Genomic DNA, 18,106 nt, shown 5'->3' with positions numbered 1-18,106 from the left:
AAAAAAAACATTGAAATCTATTCTTAGTCATTCAAAGCTGTTGTGGATGTTGAATGATATTCTACTAAATAATAACTTAATAAAAAATTAGATTATTCATTAATATATAGAAATTTTTTAAAGTGGACAAAAACTTTTGTAAGAATATTTCCAATATTTTTTAGTTTTTGATTTCTTAAAAGTTAAGTTTTAATATTTCATTAAAATGTTTCATGTAGTTTTGTTAAACATTAATCATAGATCTAATAATTAAATACCTATTCCGAAAAATTAATTCTAACCAATGGATAGGTGCCCATTTCATTTAAAGTCGTAGGTGTGCGAACACTCTTGGGAGCCACTGTATATCGAATGGTAAATAAAGTAACTTCAGATTGAAAAAAAAAAGTTTTGGTTGCTCATGAAGGATTTACCGATAACAAGGAGTTAACATTTTTACTCCTTTTGAACTGTCACATGCCCTAGTTCATCTTGGGTAAGATTCATTAAACAACTGAATTAAAGATTAAGTCAAAAATATTTACATTACTGCATTTGGAAAAAAATCTTTTACGTAATTATTTCACGGAATTTATGAGATATATATTCCAAATAGAAAATTTAAGCATTAAAGTACTTAATTTTAATAAGCACAGCTATCAAACTTACAAAAAACTAGTTCAGTTTGGATGCTCTAAAATTCCTGATACGGTCTAAAAACTTTGTTGTGCATTCAGAAAAGTAAAATATTCGTCCCACTTAGTAACAGAAAATAAACATTGAAGTCTAAATATCTGTCGCAGTCATCTGGCAAAACGCCATGTTTGTTTCACTTCTAATTTTTCTGCATTATGCCAATAACTGCGGCAAAATAACAACAATCAATGTTCAAGAAAAAGTAAATCTAACTTTAAAAAGAGAAGAAAAAAAACATATACAAATTGGGTTTTTTAACGTGTGATTGATTGAATAAAATATTGGTCACCTATTCGTTCGATTTGACTTTGTGTTATATTTTTTAAGCTCAATGAAAAATGTTTACTTAGTTATTTCCCAGGTAGCTGTTAATTACATGTACATCATAATGCTACTTTATTACACACATGCTTCTGAAATAAATACAAATCGCAGAATGTTTTTTTCTAGTTAAAACTGAAACAACTCATTAAATTTACTTTATTTTAGGTTCCAGTGAAAGAAGCAGTAAAGGAAGTTTATTAACTCAATATATTTAAACACAGTTCATGAAGCGCAGATAGTTTATTCCATAAACCTAAAGTAAGTCATAAAAATGATTGCATTTTTATTTTAAGCCTCATTTATTTAATTCTAAATGTTTCTGCAAGCTTACCATAAGTTTGTAAAAGATTTTCATTTCCTAGCTAACCGTTTCTTTGAGATAAATTGTTCTTTAAGCGTTAGCTCGAGTTCTCTTTATTATTCTAAAAGTAGCTCTCGAAATTCTGCTGTTTGTTCAGAGATTATTGTTTGCAAGACGAAGAAAGATATAAAAGCTCTAAAAAAATATTAAAAACTTTTACTTGGGATTTGAAATTTAAGCTATTTGTTTTCAAATGTGTTTGACATTAGTTCTGTAATTAAACAAGATTGTAAAGAAAATTAAGTTAACAAATTTTTCTTTGAAATTTCCGAGTCTGAAAACCGTATAACAGTTTTAGAATGAACTTAATATAAACAATGCACTAAGCGATAAATTTTCGAAGTTCGCTAATTTTCGAAAAGGTATTGGCTGAAGTAGAAAGCAATATACATGTAAAGGAAAAGGATTAATCGTCGTCTGGCTTAAAACTTTCTAAGGAAAAAAAAACAAAAACTCACAAAGACAATTGTAGTTTCTAAGTTCTTTTTCCGGGATAAGTGGGGAGATTAAAAAAATTAAAAAATAAATTCATTTCCCATAACTTGATTATTTTGATAAAAGCACCGAAAAACCGAGTAATTAAGTCTTAAAACAACTGCTTGAAAATTTTCCTTAAAATATTACTTTCATTGCGTAAAAAAGGGAAGTATGTTTAGAAAAATATCTCTTTCAACAAATTCTGACTTTTACTATTTATATGTATTAGAGATGGGCAATGTCGTTCTTTTTAATGATCCATTCATTTGATGATCGTTGAAGTTTTTACCCGCACATTGAACTCGTTCATTCGAACGACCTCATTCATTTAAAAAAGTTGCAGATGAATTATTTTTGAGAGTTACTCATGCTCATTGAAAATGTTTCACTGAATCAGTAATATTCTTTTAAGGAAAGAAAGCAGTAAAACTATCTAACAGTAGGAAAATATGCGAATAAAAACTTAATTAAAAATATTTTATTTAGGTGAAGTTGTATAAGGCAGTTATAATTAATTTTGTAAGATATTCCTTGATAAACGAGTGACGGCGAAGTAAGACGAGACAGCTGTTTTTTATCAAAAAAGTCGCAGGCGCAGGTTTGATTTTAACATGGTGCAAAATTGGGTGAGTAAATTTTATTTAATTAAAAATAATAAATAAGTTGACGTGACGTCAGCAAACTTCTTTTAAAAAATCATTAAATACCGTTCCATAAAACATTTTCTCTGTTAAAGAGACAACTAAAAAAAAGAAAAAAACAAGATATGAACTTGCGTGAAATGTGCATTGTTTCTAAATAGAAATATCTTATCTATATATGTATATCATCTAGTATAGTATGATAAAAAATGAAAAGGAAACAAAATATATTTTGAATGTGTATAAAACAAAAGTTATATGAAAAGACATTTAAAAAATAATGTAAGAACTTTAAGTAAGAGAGAGAGAGAGAGATCTATAAAATAAATGTTATCGTTCAAAAAAAGACCGTTTATTTTTTAGACCGTTTATATTTTGACCGCACTGCACCGTTCATTTTAAAGAGTCGGGTCTTTTAGAACCGTTCGTTCAAGAACGATACATTCCTAATATGGATAATGTGGTTTCCTCTCTTAAGATTAGATACTTTTGCCTGCCCTGCAACTGGGTTGCTTTCCCGAAACCCCTCTAAAGTGACCACCTCATACTCATGTTCCAGAAAAATCGGTCGTTAAGGGAGGTGATTTCTTAACAGAGATTGCTTAGAAATACGTAGTTAATGTTATTGTTAAAAAATTGCAGAAATGTAAAAAATATTAGGATGTATTAATAAAAACTTCAAGAAGCATGTTAAAAACAAAATTAACTTTGTCGCATAAGGTAATAAGATAAAAACATGGTTAAATTGAAAATAGCAATAAAAATTGAAAACACGCGCTTTAGTGTTTCAACGATCTTCTTTTTCAATGCAAAAATATTAGCTTGAAACGAAAATATTTCCTACAAAAACTTTTGTCAGATATCCTTGTAACCCCGAAACTTGTGTTAACAATTATCATTGACAATTGTTCAATTTTAAGGTTGTTACTGCGATTTGAAATTTATTTTGCTTGACAAATAGTAGGACTGGACGTTTGCTAAAAATTTGAAAAATGTCCAAACTAATTTTCAGTTATTAACTAACTGTCAGGGAAATAACCACAGCAGTTTCTTAGTGAATGCTGTACAGAAAAATGCTAAATATTCTATAAAGTTCGGAGAAAAATGGAACATACTTAGAAGTGGGGTGTGGAATATCTTTCTCAAGAACAAAATGCCATTCTATTTCATCAAACAAACTATTGAGAGTACTTTCCTTTTTTCAGACTAAGGTGTGATACTGACCTAAATCTCACTTTCCGGCACACCCTTGAGGAACTTATCGGAAAATGGTTAGCGGTAATGCAAAGATCCCCAAGATCTGTTTAATAGAAGGAACAATAACACACATCCCTTTCATTATTTTGCACACGAAGAGAATGTGGTCGTTTCGATAGGGAAGCCATTATAAGGAGGTCGCTTAGTGGAGGCCAAGATGGCATTAAATTAAATAAGGGAAATTCTGTTCCATAAAATTTTGGTCTTTTAGAAATTGGTTGGTCTGAAGGAGCTAACTAATGTGCGTTGAATTCCATGAATCAACTCGCTTTAAAGATATCAGAATGCAGAAACGGTAATTGAAAGTTTAAAAGTGCATAGGGTCAGTTCTGTACCTCAAAACCAAACTAACGTAAAACACATAATCGCTACTTTACACGAGACAGAGAAAACATTTGCGTGGTACACACAAATAATGGGATTTGCGTCTTAAAACACTGGTAAATAATTAAAAAGGATTTTGTTATTTTTTAGAATTACGTTCATAGGCTCAATACAGAAAACGATTCTACATATGAGGCAGTGAGAAGCAAAGGGATGCAAGTGGCAAAATTAAAAATTTGGTGATAATCAGTACAAATGGTAGGTAAACCCCTCCTCTATCTTGGGGCAAGATATAGTACTATAGTATATTCCAATCTAAGTTGGCACTGAAGGGAAAGGTACGAGATGTGTTACTCCGCGATGAGAAGTATTTCTAGTAAATTTGGAGGTTTAAACGGGTGTAAATTCCCAAATGATGTGAAAAAAATAGAGAATGTATGTGGTTGAGACATATAGTTAAAGTTGTTGTGTGTTAAGTATACTTAATTTATAAGAATTTGATTACGAAAGGAAAATCAAAGCGCCGTAACTCGACTTTGTCTTGGCGAAGACTTGAGTTTTCAAGGTTAACCTTGGCGGGCTTCCTGTGGAACGGCAAACCCCCCAGAACTCGTTTCTCCCCACTTCGCATCGCCCAAGGAAAAACATCTGATTGTCATTATGACTCTTGAAAGAACTCTCCTTATTGTGGTCAAAGCATTTCTGCCTGGTCTTTTTTCTCATTTATGCTTTCCATCGTTATTTCCAAGCAATTGAATACATTTTTAAAAACAGTTTTCGTGAGTAAGAAATAAAAAATGAAATGAAAATATTAATTTTTAATTATTTACTTGCTGCAATTACAAATACAATGGGATTTTTTTTCTTTGAATTCGAGATTTATTTTACTTGGTAGTTTTAAATAGCTTTCGTTTCTTACATAATGAGCCCAAACTTTAAGAAAATTATTGTGAAAAAATGAAAGAAACCCGAATTTTGTTTGAATGTACCGAATACTTGTTGTGTACAAATCCTTGCTACGGCAAAAGTCGTTTTTTTCTTCTTTTCTTTTTTGGATCGTTTGAAAAGTTTATGGAGGAAAAAAATATAATGCTCTTACACACGTATGTACAGATTCACTATTACAAATTTACACCGATGAACTGCTGGATGAAGAAGTTTTACTTTTTCACTTTAAATTTGAAACATACACATCTCCCTTGAAATACGAAATTAATTCGCCCCACCCTCCCCAGGTTTAGAACCCCTGCCTTAAATTAATTTTTTATATTAAGTAAATTTACTCACTCCCAAAATATACCTATAAAGTAGGCTACATTAACTACGCTAAGGGTTAGTAAAATAATTTTTAATAAACTGAGTTTCGGGGTTAATCATATACTTTCACAGTCACGCAAAATTGAGAGCCATAACTTTTCTATTTGCATAAACCTCGATGCATTTTCGTTTATTATTTTTAACTTTTTTCATAAATAAGTTGAGCTTAAAATCGACCTTTTTTTTTTTTTTTTTTGAAAAATTCAAAATTAATATCTTCTCTGAGCTCCGAAATGCAGTAATAGCTAATTGTTCCCATGAAGTTTCTAAATTTTTTTATTTGAATAAATGTTTTTAGAAAGGGCAATCTTTTTTTTTTTCCGAAAACTGGTTATTTAATCTTGGATCTTCACCGTTATTACTAGAGTATAAAAGGAAAACGCGTGTACAGAGTTGAAGTATGTTATTTTAGATAATAAAACAACGCTGAGTTACACAAATTTGCCGAGAATTGCAGACAGGTGTTTCGGGGTTTCAAGGAACACCCAGTTTTAATGCAGAAAAGTGAACACGATCTTTTTTTTTTCTCGATGAAAAATCGGATCCTTGAAACCTCAAAACAGGTGTCTGTAACGAATTATCATTGTTACATTTTCTTTTACTTTTCTGCACAAAGGTACTTCTTTGATTTATATACATATGTATAAAAAGACACAATGGCACCTTTTCCGAATTCCGAAGAAATGGTTGGCATTGGCACAGTCGGATTTTTAAATCAGAGGGATTATGGAAAATAATCTATAAACATTAAGAGTTCCTTTTTTGTTGCAAAGATTTCAACGAACTTAGGATGCATTTCTCAACTCCAGAGAGCAAGTCGAGAGCATGTGAAAAATTAAAGAGAAGTTATTCAAAACAGAGGTAAAGAATATGGGGAGTAACAAAGGTTGCAGATTATTTCAAATATGCAATCAATTTTGTCCCGAAAGCTAAGTTTTATTTTTAAATGGCAATTTCAGTTTAATTTAGTCATTTTTTCTGAAAGCACAAGTTGTAAAGAAGCTATAAATTTATATATACATAAGATATGGATAAGAGGAGGCACATATGGAATACCATTTCCATGTCAGAGGCAAGGTAAAAGATCCACTTCTTAACAAACTAATAAAATTGCAGGCAAGGACTGAAAATTAACATTTTTTTTTTTTTTCGCTAAAGGCTTGTTGATGAACAGCCTTTAGCGAATTCTGAGGATCTGCAATAGAAAAACGAAGATGCGCTTTGGAGAACATGCATGATAGTTTTTCATTTGTTATACTTCTGAAAAGAACGCGGTTCTTTTCTATGCCTTTGGTACCCATTATTACTATGGATAAATGTTCACAGCTGTGTGCTAACGTTCTCCTTACATATATCAACTTCGGTCGTCTTATTTTTCCTTTTGAAATAGATGATATATACATACTGGATGGTCCGTATTTTGACGAGAGGGCACATGCTTTTTATCAGCGAACGAAGAAATCACCAGAGACAGAGTATGCGTCTTTCAGAGCATATTCTCTTCTTTTAATTATTACTTTTTATTTGTTTTCCTGCTAATTTTTTAATCATTCAGAATTATTTGTTAACTAGCAAAAGTACCCGGCGTTGCCTGGGTCAGTAATAATTATTAGAAAAAATCGTTATTTGCTTTTATTTTCTGTTTTAAGTGAAAGAATTTAAAACACATCTTTTTGACGTGATTAAAAATCGAGTTTCTTCCTTACCCATAAAACTAATAAAATTTCATATCCAGACGCGAGAAAAATTGTCCAATCTCGTACACCTACAACTGGACTTTCATATTCTGCTGCTGTAAAAAAAGTATTCAACACCATAAGCACACAAACTGAACCTCCAGTAAACAAAGTAACCAGCAATAAAATACCGAAATTTAAAAAACATGAAATTAATCTTCTCATGTTTAAAAAGATTAATCTGTTGATATATTTTTTTTTAACATGGAGTCTAAAACCTTCTCTGTATGGCTAATGAAGTACGAAGTGATTAAAAAAAAGTAGCTGCGCTCGTAATCCCCTTATACTTGCTTTAGTTATTTCGGGAAATTTCAATCATTGTGGCTCTTGGTGCGATTTTGCCGAATTTGCGAAAGTCGTATCGAGGTACCTTCGATGATGCTCCCCCATTCTTTCCTTACTTTGTAAAACGGTATGATATTAATTTTCGTTACAGAGATATCGTCGCCAGATGCTGAGATATTTTTGGTCACCATAAAATGGCGCTAAAGAGTTTCATCCGAAATGTTACCAAAATAAGTAATAAAATTTGGTGATTGTTTGAAATTGTGCAAAAAGGAAAATTAATGGAAGTTTTTGCGCTGTTTATAGATTTGCCTAATTTAGTTGCTGGATTATTTAACACAGTAAAAAAAGTCTTTTGAAAATTCTTTGATTGGCGATATTTCGTTTACATGGTGAAAGCTGAGAAACATTATGACGTAGTCTTCGGCTGCAAAAACAGCAACGTTGAAAAAACTGCCAAATGCATCAGCTACGGAAATCTTTCTGCAAAAATTTTGGCGATCTGCTGGTTGTTTGGATAATGAGTAAGTGTTCAATCAGCATAAATAATAATAAAAACTATTAATTACATTAAAGTTCCGTTTAAATGGAAAATCATCAGCCAAATCATGTTTTATTTGCCAATCTTGTGCAAAAATCTTACTTCAAGATTTGACTTGAGAAAAGCCTTGAACAATCACGAAAAGCAAAGAAAGTCAACAATACAACAATTGTCGCTATCGACAGGGAGTTGAGATGATACACTAAATACTGTATTGAGTTGAGGAAAGCCTTCGAACATGGATCTAAAAAGCTCATAACTCGTTTTTTATTCTACTTAGAAATTTCGAACAGGTGCCATCTTCAGCAGAAAAATCAGAGCTTTCGATGGACATATAATGTAAATATGTGCAAGTATTTTTTCATCCCAATATTAGAGAATTTATACAAAAATTGTGTTTTATTGCCCCCCTACGGGGGTTTTGCCCCCCATAACGGGACGAAAACTACCCTATGTGTTATTCTGATGCATAAGCTATATTATTGTAAAGTTTCATCAAAATCCGTTCAGTAGTTTTTGCGTGAAAGAGTAACAAACATCCATACATCCATCCATACATCCATACATCCATCCATACTGACAAACTTTCGCATATATAATATTAGTAAGATTACTTTGTGACCGATAGCTCTCCGCCGCTGTAAAATGAAATCCCATTCACAGCCTTGCATTTGTGATAAAAATATGATGAAATATATTTGAGACAAATGTAATTTCTTTGAAAACTTCAAGGATAGTTGTTTCGTTCTTGGTATTTTATATTTTATTTTTCCCTCGCTAAATTCGGCAAGTCGCGCCGCTGACTGGCACGCGCCCTACGCAGAGTAACCTCGTTTCCTTGACAACGGCTGCAATTCGGCTCGCCTAGCTTTCCCTTCAGTGCCAACTTACTGTGAAACGAAGTATAGTAGCCCTGGTAGGTGCTGCTGTATAGCATGATTTAGAAAAAAAATCAATGAAAGCTTACCTAGGTCGTTATCTTTAAACGCGTTTTACTCAAAACTTCAAAATGTCCACTTGCATCCCTTTGCTTTTCACTGCCTCATATAACGTACTAATAAATTAAAAATCGCAATTTTTGGACTTACGGCTAGTCTGACTGCGAGGTACAGAGTTAAGGGAGATATAGTTTCATTGCTTCAACTTTAGATCTTTCCCTTTCTTTTGCATGAATTGAGAAAAAACATTTTGTGCATTGTGTCCAAGATTGCTCTCTCTCTCTCTGACAGTAATTGGGTATGAAATATTTGACTTCATGTCTGTTTGTTAGCGAATCAAATCATGTTTTCTTTTGCCCCAGATACTAGAGGGTAAATGGAGAGATCCCATTTATATCTTCATGTGTTTGATACGCGCAAGATAATCGCAATATACAAAATTATTTTAGAAACTCACGAAGTTCTTCACCAAAAATACTTAGTCTGAGGACCGTATGTCGCATGCGACCCTCTGAATTCTCCAAATGTGAGCTGAAATCCTTTTAAAAGAAAAGTAATTTAAAAAAAAACTAAAGCATGCTCTGAATTCATGTAAAATACCCACAAAAGTGTTGTGTTATTTACATCAACAACTTACAAAAAAAAAAAAAAAGCAAGAATGAGAAAGATAGTTTTGTTTCCCAGTTATCCCAGCCTACAGCATTAGAGGAGGTGCCAAGTAAAAGCAAACAGTATCACTTTAAAAAACTTTCGAGAAAACACGAAAAACTATTATTTGTTTAATGTTGGTCTTTACACGAATAAAAAGTTGTTAATATTGTTCAGTTTGTACCTAAAGTGAATATTTTGATAGAAATATGCTAATTATTAATTATTTAACGTTAAAAATTGGATGTGTTCTTTTTTATTTGAACTAGGTGGATATGTGTTTTTATGCATGAACTAGGTTGGGATGTGTTTTCTTTTGTCTAAACAATTTGTTTTCCCAGTTTATTTAGTAAAAAAACAACAAATCAATGTACAGCCTGGTAGCTTAAATTTCAAATCCAATCCGTTGCAATAGCTTCAAATATCACTAGCTGGTGATTTAAAGCCGATGTTAAACTCGCAAAATAGTCTACAAACTTCTTTTACTTCCTTTTGCAAAAAAGGAAGTATTGTATTCGCGAAAAAATTTTCACTCAAAAATCGACCTTAATTTCCATTTTACTCACCCCCGAATGAATATTGAGTTTTTTTTCGACTCGACCACGCGTGGAAAATTGCCTAAGAACGTATAGACACGCGAAATATCCATAATGACGATTCCCGAATTTCGTGACGTCTGTATGTACGTATATGCGTATGTATGTCGCATAAATCAAGAACGGCAAGTCCTAGAAAGTTGAAATTTGGTACGTAGACTCCTAGTGGGGTCTAGTTGTGCACCTCTGCTTTTGGTTGCCTTCGGGTGTTTCTAAAGGGGTCTTTTGCCCCTTTAATATGGCGATATATCGTCAGTCTTTTGGTCGCCAAGTTTTGTCGTCAACTTGGCAACAAATTTGACTTTTTTTTTTTTTTTCAATTTGGCCACTGTTAGTGATATTTAGAGAGTAAACTATTGAATCACATTAAAATTGCCAGTAATGGGGAAATGACATCAAATTGGAGTAAAAGGAAGTCATGTGATGCACACATCAGCTCGTTATTTACTTGCAATGTCGTTACATCAACAGAGTTGTTTTATAATTGAAAAGTTTTGTAATATTAAAATCAGAATGCAAATAAATTCCCTTCGACTTTTTGCGATAATAATGACTTTCTCGTATTTTTAACTTTTTAAAAAACTCTCGAACAGAATTTTTCCCCCTTACAGCTTTTCTGCTAGTTCGATCACCATTACGATTTTCCTTTAGACTTAGATTTGTAATCAACTTTTTAGTTATATTACTTAACCCTTATTGCTTTCAATTGAGTAAGATGCATAAAAAACTTTTCACTCACTGGAATAACTTTTCCATTACTTTTGAAAACGCTATAATTAACATTGAATCCATTTGAGCATTGTATAGGAGTCACATGACCAAACTACAGCTTCCCATTGGCTGAAGTGGATTTGTTCTTGTTTGCTTAAGACACACGTATGGGTATGTTCTTTTATGCTCATAAGGTCAATTTTCAAACTTCTAAAATAATAGAATATACTTTTTTTTTTGAGTTGAAACCAACTACACTACTGTATAGGAATAAGGATAACAAGTAAAAATCAGTCATTAACTCAATGTTGTATTTTTGTGGATCTATTTGCTTTTGCATGGCACTTCCTCATTTATGGTGTAAAAGAAAGCACCTCAATTGCTCGTCAAATAGCTGGGGAGGTGAAATTCATAAATAAATGTGTTTAGTGAACTTCCACGTGACAAGTATAACTAGTTGAAGCCAGTTACTTTGCATTTGTAGGCGGACTGGAGAGGAAAATATGAGATCACTAAACTTTAAAAAACAACTTTTTTTCACATTGTTATCTTCAAGCAATGACTTGACGACGCATACACTGTTGTTTAGAATGCCGCGGAACTCTCAGAATGTCTTCTGTATGTTGCCTAGTCCTCACTCACCAACAGTTTAGTTTCAAAAATTACCACAAGAGTGTAGAAGAGTTTGTTCCTATTTACCCTATGTTCTGTTTTATTTAATAACCGTTTTGTTGTCCAGGTTGTTTAATATTGTTGGTTCACAACAATATTAATAGGAAATAAGGCTGCTTTAGAATATAGTGTTCCACTAGCGTGTTTAAGCAAAAATTCAATTTAGGATGCTGTGGTAAATGCATTGAAATAAAAAGAAAATGTGCCCTTAATCTTTTACGCCTTCTATGAAGTTTTTTAACCGTTCATCTGGCCGTTTGCTTAAAATTTAAACCGTTTCTAAACGAAGTTTTAGAGATCCTATATAGGGAGAGATTGGACAACAGCGCGTCGATCTCCGCCATGTTTAGTCCAAGTGTTGTCAGCTCGAAATGCTGCGCCGTGTAAATTTTTAGCTTTCCCACGGAATATAGGACATGAAATCTTTAAAGAATGATTTTTTGTTCTCCTCGTATTTTCATTAAACGGAGTGAGCGCCAAGTTTGTCAATCCGGCGCCAATCGTTTCGTATCGTCATAGAGCTTACAAAGAAGATTTTTTTTTCTCAAAAACTTGTTCATAAAGATAGAAAACAAACAGATATTAGTGATCTGCACATTGCATTTCATAATATCATAACTAACTTCCAATTTTTTCGATACAATGTACAGTGATATTTGGGGCAGAAGATGCATTACGGTCTACGGTGGGTGAGCATTTTTGGACATAAGATGACCGCCGTTCCGAAGTTGTCCAATCTCTCCGTATTTAGGATCTCTACTAAGTTTCAGTTTAAAAGAATAAAAAAGAAATAACAACGTTAAACTGAATTACTGCAGGCACATGCTTTGCTGTTGCAAGGAACTCCTTTTTCAACGCAAAGTGAGCTTATGGATGAAAACATATCAGGCAAAAGCTTTTGTCGGATGTCTTTTCCTCCATAATCGGCAATTTGTGCACTTTAGCGTTGTTATTTCTTTTTTTCATTTTCAAGCACAAAGGTATTGATTCAACTTAATTTTCAGTTTTTTAAATCAACTTGAAACAACCACAGCAGTTACTTATAATTGTTTTCAGAAGTACAAAAAAATGCTAAATACTTTATAAAGCTGAAAAGCTATGCAAGTTTTTTTAACCGATCGTGAAGTGTTGTTTGCATCACATCACTCTCTATAATTAATATATGATGGTTAGACAATAATTGTTCTTTTACACCTGTTTATCGTGTAATGTAATGTTGAATTTTCATTTCTAACCGCTCATACGACCATTAACCCGAAATCGATCCTTTGAGACCATTTAAAATTTTCCCATTAAAAATTTATAACCCCAATTAAAATTTCCGCAATTCCTAGAGTATCGAAAGCAACCCCCTTGAGTAACCTAGTTTGATACAGATAACAATCTGACTTCATTTCTATAATACCTAGAAACTGAGGGATTGGAAAAATAGCAATCTTTGAAAGTTTGCTTCTCTGTACTATGATAGTGATTGCGGTAAAACTACATGTAAGATTTTGAAGAGGGGAAAAAAAAGTTGACTTGGTTTTTCTCTCAAGTGTTGACAATATTTCAGATTGGAAGTAGGAAAAGAATTAAAGGTACAAAAAGCATCAAACTCTTTATTTTTCTTTGTACGGCACGCTGTTTTAAAATACGCATAGCTCTGTAAATGCCGGTTACATTGACACCAAAAGAATCTAATACATGTTTAAAAACATCATAACCTGATTCAATGCATACAACTCTAAAAGCAACAAGTTTTAGTACATTTTATACTTCTAAAACCTTAGAAAATATACATGCAAAAAGGCAGCGTTGTGAAAAAAAAAAAGGTACCCTTTAAACTTTTTACATTTTTTAAAATTTTCTTCAGAGTAATGGAAGGGAATAGGTACGTTTGCTAAAAAATCAATCAGAGAAATAACCAAGTACTCCAACCACCATTTTGAAGATTACTGCTCGAGTTATTTCGGGAAAATATTCTAAAATAGATGCAATCAATATATCAAAAACTATTTTACGTTAAATCCGAATCCAGATGCTTTCATGAATTTTGGATCATGTTTATTTTTGGCATTACAAGAAGGAATCTTTTCGAATAAATTTGGGTTTCATACCTTCTTATAAATATGACAGAAACATGATATTTATTGGTAATGCATGGAAAGTGAATTGAAAACGAAAATCTGGGAAAACAAATTTTGGTAGATTCAAGCAAAAGTTTGAGTTTTCTTACATGTTTCACAAGAAAAGCAATAAATGTTAAAGAAATACTTTTAGCGTTTATGTTCACATTTGCTTATATCATGGTTTTTTAACCGGCAGAGCGATGTAGTGGTTAGGCATTGGCCTCTTATGTCCAAAGGGGCGGGTACAAAACTCGGCTCCAGTCGGTTGATTTTCCAGATGAAGAAAATCGTTAGCCCCACTGTCGTATGATTATGTGGAATGCAAAAGATCTCCTGAGTATTCTTTTTTGGACTTGAATACTCGGGGCAAAAATTTAAAACTCCTAGTGAAGTTTCATATCAAAAAGAATTCGAGTGGCTCCATTTGGGGGGGAAACTGGCAATGAAAATTCTGTGACACTGGCTACAAGCCCATAAAGGTGAAACATGAAAATTTAGCAGAAAGAATAGAGATATAGTGTCATATATAGGTGTAGATATAGATATTAATAGATATATATTTAAATATGTAAGGATAAATGAATAGATATCTAGATAACCTAGATAAAAATAGAAAGATAGATAAAAATAGATAAGTATAAAGATACTTATATTTATAGATAGAAATAGTTTAGATAAAGAGAAAGATAAATATATTGATTAATCGATATGAATAGCTTGATACAGAAAATTATAGATAAGTTGATTTACAGGTAGAGTGAGAAATAACTGCATAAATAAAAAAAAAATTTTTTTTCTTTTTAAATTAGCACTGTGCTGTTATACAATTTGATTTTTTTTATGGGAGAGGTTATAACAACTCCCCTATATCAACCCTTTGGTATGTCACTAAGATAGCGTTAAAATTTTAAGTGAAGCCAAGCCTCACAGAAATGGATGAGATGAAACGATACAGATACATAGAGAACATAGTTTCTCGAAAATCGGTTTATGTATTGAACCGTTTTTGTTTTAAACTACCCCCTCCCCCCTTTTAAAAGTAAAAGTTTTAATTGATGGTTTCTGAGAGAAACAAGAATCATTAGAGAAAGAAACACTAGTTTAGTACTAAAATTAACGATAAATGAATTTTAAAAAATGAACACTAGAGACCTCTTGTTTCTTACTTAAACAATTTTTTCAACTCCTGAAAGCAACAAATCTGTTGTAATACAATTCCTCCCCCTCCCAAGATAATTTTCAAGATAAAAAAAATCTCATTGCCAGTGTTTTTCTAGCACTGTCTACATTTTTTTCAGCTATTGTATACAATTTTAAAGCATTAATTTTATCATTTTGCTGTATTTTTCATTTTATAATTAATTGCATAGTTTACAACTTGTACATACTATTTCCTCAAGCAGAAATAATGCTAATATTCAGTACTTTCCCAAAATTGTAATATAAATTTACTTACTTTAATGAAAATGCAGCACTTCTAAACTTGGGGGAAAAAACACACACACACACACAACACTCATTTAGAAAAAAATAAGTCAAAACTTTATAAAACTACAATAGATCTTCGCTCAACAATATGAAAAGCCTTAACCTGTTTTTATTCTGAATAATTTTCTCCATGAAGTTTCATAATGTAAAACTAAACCTATTACAAAGAAAACATAATAGGGCTATTCTATGAAAAAGTTGCCACGTTGTCTCCCATGTGACTCGTATATTTCATGAAAAAGTAATAATTTTAAAGGATGGTTAACAAATTTTGTTCACTACCCTTTAAAACTATTACTTTTAAAGAAATGTATGAGCTGTTATCATGTGTGGGACAAAATCTTTTTTTCGTAGAATGACCTATACAAATTGATCTCTAATTTGTAGTTGCACAGGTCTAACATTAAATGATTTTAAGAAGAATGTATTAGATTACCTATATTTCAGTTAGTTTGTCCGCTTAGAAACTCAGTTGGATTTTATTAATTCATGACCTTCTGAAATTCACCGTTTTGACACTAGCAATGCATTCTTGCATCTTGCCCCCCCCCTCCCTCAGGCTTCAAAATGAAACAAAATATTAGATAATGAGGCTATTTAACATTAGCATCAAAAGTGAAAACTGTTTATACTGAGAAATCTTTTTATAACACCTAGCAATTTTTCACTTTTTTTTTCCACTGGTACATTCAATCACGCTCAAATGCTAACTAGGGAGCAAAGTTCGCAAGTTGATTTATTTAAGATACAGCATATTGGTCAGAAGAGAAAAGATCCAAATTAGGTTCAATACTACACATGTATAAAAAAGTTAAAAGGGTTTTGTTTCTATTCAAAGAATCAACTCCTCTGCATTGTTTGTCCATCCAATGCATGGTTGGTAACTCCTCTGTCATTGGTTTCATTTCAAATTTTTTGTCAATCAATTTACATAGTTCAGTGGCATTTTTATATACTTCTATCTGTATGTGTAGTTTTTTAGTTTTGTGAACAGCTGTTGCTTCATGATATTGTCATTAACATACAAAAATGATATTTTTTTTAATGCTGTCACCGAAACATTACATTACAATTTCCTCCAAAGCTGCAGCTTTCTGGGTTTACACTCCCTTCATTCCCCCCAATTCAACATTAAAATTTCTTTTTTTTTTGAAAAATATTTTAAATACTTGTTTTCCATCTTTTTTTTTGCCTCAAAAAGGCAAAATATAAATCTTTAATTTTATCGGAAGAGGGGTAATTGTTATTCTCATAATTTATTACACCCAAAATGTAAAATTAAATGCTTTGTCAGCATATTTTAATTTTCCTTAAATGAAAATTTGTAGCAGTTTTAGTCCTCAAATGGATCACAATGCATCATATACCTATTTTGCATAAGTTTATACAAGTAAAAATTTAACATGGCACAGCCAAAAAAAGAAAAAAGTCATTTTATTCTATTGTGACAACTACTAAGAAAAATATTTAGTTATTTCACAAGTTGAATGGAATTGAATCTGATTGAAAATTTGAAGTTTCAATGTGTAAATTGACAATTTCTCCTCTTTCAAAAATTTAAACTCTGACGATTGGCAGTCATAACTAAATATGAATTAATAAACTACTGATTGCAGAACACATACTTACTGACATGATTTAAAGACATTTAAAGTGAAAAATTGTTTCATGAAAAACTTTTATAACTGAACATCTTCTGTACCATGGCTTTCACTAATTTTCCTATGTGTGACTTACCTTTAATAAGTTTTTGTTTTACCAAAGCTATAATTTCAAGAAATGATTGTTCAAATCAAAGATACTAAAAAGTATCTGCTGCATTAACATCAAAAAAAAACTGCTGGACGTTTGTATCAAATGCGGCGCTTAAATGAATCAAATAAACATAGTGAAACATTTCCCACAAACATGTGGTGCACCATTGATGTTTTTTGCTTAATTTTGCCTTCTTTTCACGGATAATTCTTTTCCATCTTTTACTAATAGTGGAAGGAGGAAGCGACAGAATATTGCATACTTCAAACAAAAAAAGAGCTGGAGAGAGATGGTGTTTTAAGAGGCTTCTGTGCTCTAAACTTATGTTTTTCGAAGCACAAGTAAGTTAATATTTGAATTTTGTGATTACTTTTTCTTAATATTTCATGATGATTTTTGTAAAAAAGAATTATTAAAGAACATGGGCGGCCATATGCAAAATTTTAAGGAAAGGCTCAGATATTTTCAGATTTAGTACAAATTACAGTTTCTAAAATTTGACATTTTTAATACCTTATTCACTAATGGCTGCATAAGAAATGTTTTTACATTTTCAAAGAAAAAAATACTAAAAGTAAGGAAGTTCAAATTTCCAAGGTAGGGGTTGAGTCCCCACTTATCCCCCATGTTAAAGAATGAACACTTTGAATGAACAGATACTTTTAACGATACATATTTCATTAATTAAATTGAATTCTCTTAAATTGTATGTAGGATTTCACTTTTGAAGAAAAAAAAATATTCCTCTCCAAAAGTCATTAGTTTCAAAACAAATTTTTTGTCAATCAATGTAAATTGCTCAGTGCCCTTTTTAATCTACAAAGATCCGGAATGTGTGGTTTTTAAGTTTAAACTACCAATGCTTCAGGACATTGTCATGAATATTTATACTGTTACAAAAGGGTTACAGGTTCTACAAAGCTGCAGTTTTTTTAGGGTTTCAAATGTTCCCTAAAATTTCAAAATGAATTTTTCATTTTTTTGAAAAAAAATTTAAATACTTGTTTTTCACCTCTTTTGCCTCAAAATGGCAAAATAAAAAACTTTAATTTTAACAGGAACAGGTAATAGTTATTCTTACAATTTATAACACCCAAAATGTAAAATCAACTACTTTTTCAGCATATTTTCATTTTACCCATTTTGACGGTCATGAGATGAAAATGGATCACTTTGTCATCACATGCCTTTTTTGCATTAGTTGATGAAAGTAAGAATTTAACATGGTATATCCAAGTATTAACACTAT

This window comes from Uloborus diversus, chromosome 2, assembly GCF_026930045.1.
Source record: "Uloborus diversus isolate 005 chromosome 2, Udiv.v.3.1, whole genome shotgun sequence".
Classification (NCBI taxonomy): domain Eukaryota; kingdom Metazoa; phylum Arthropoda; class Arachnida; order Araneae; family Uloboridae; genus Uloborus; species Uloborus diversus.
Note: the sequence above shows the minus strand (reverse complement) of the source record.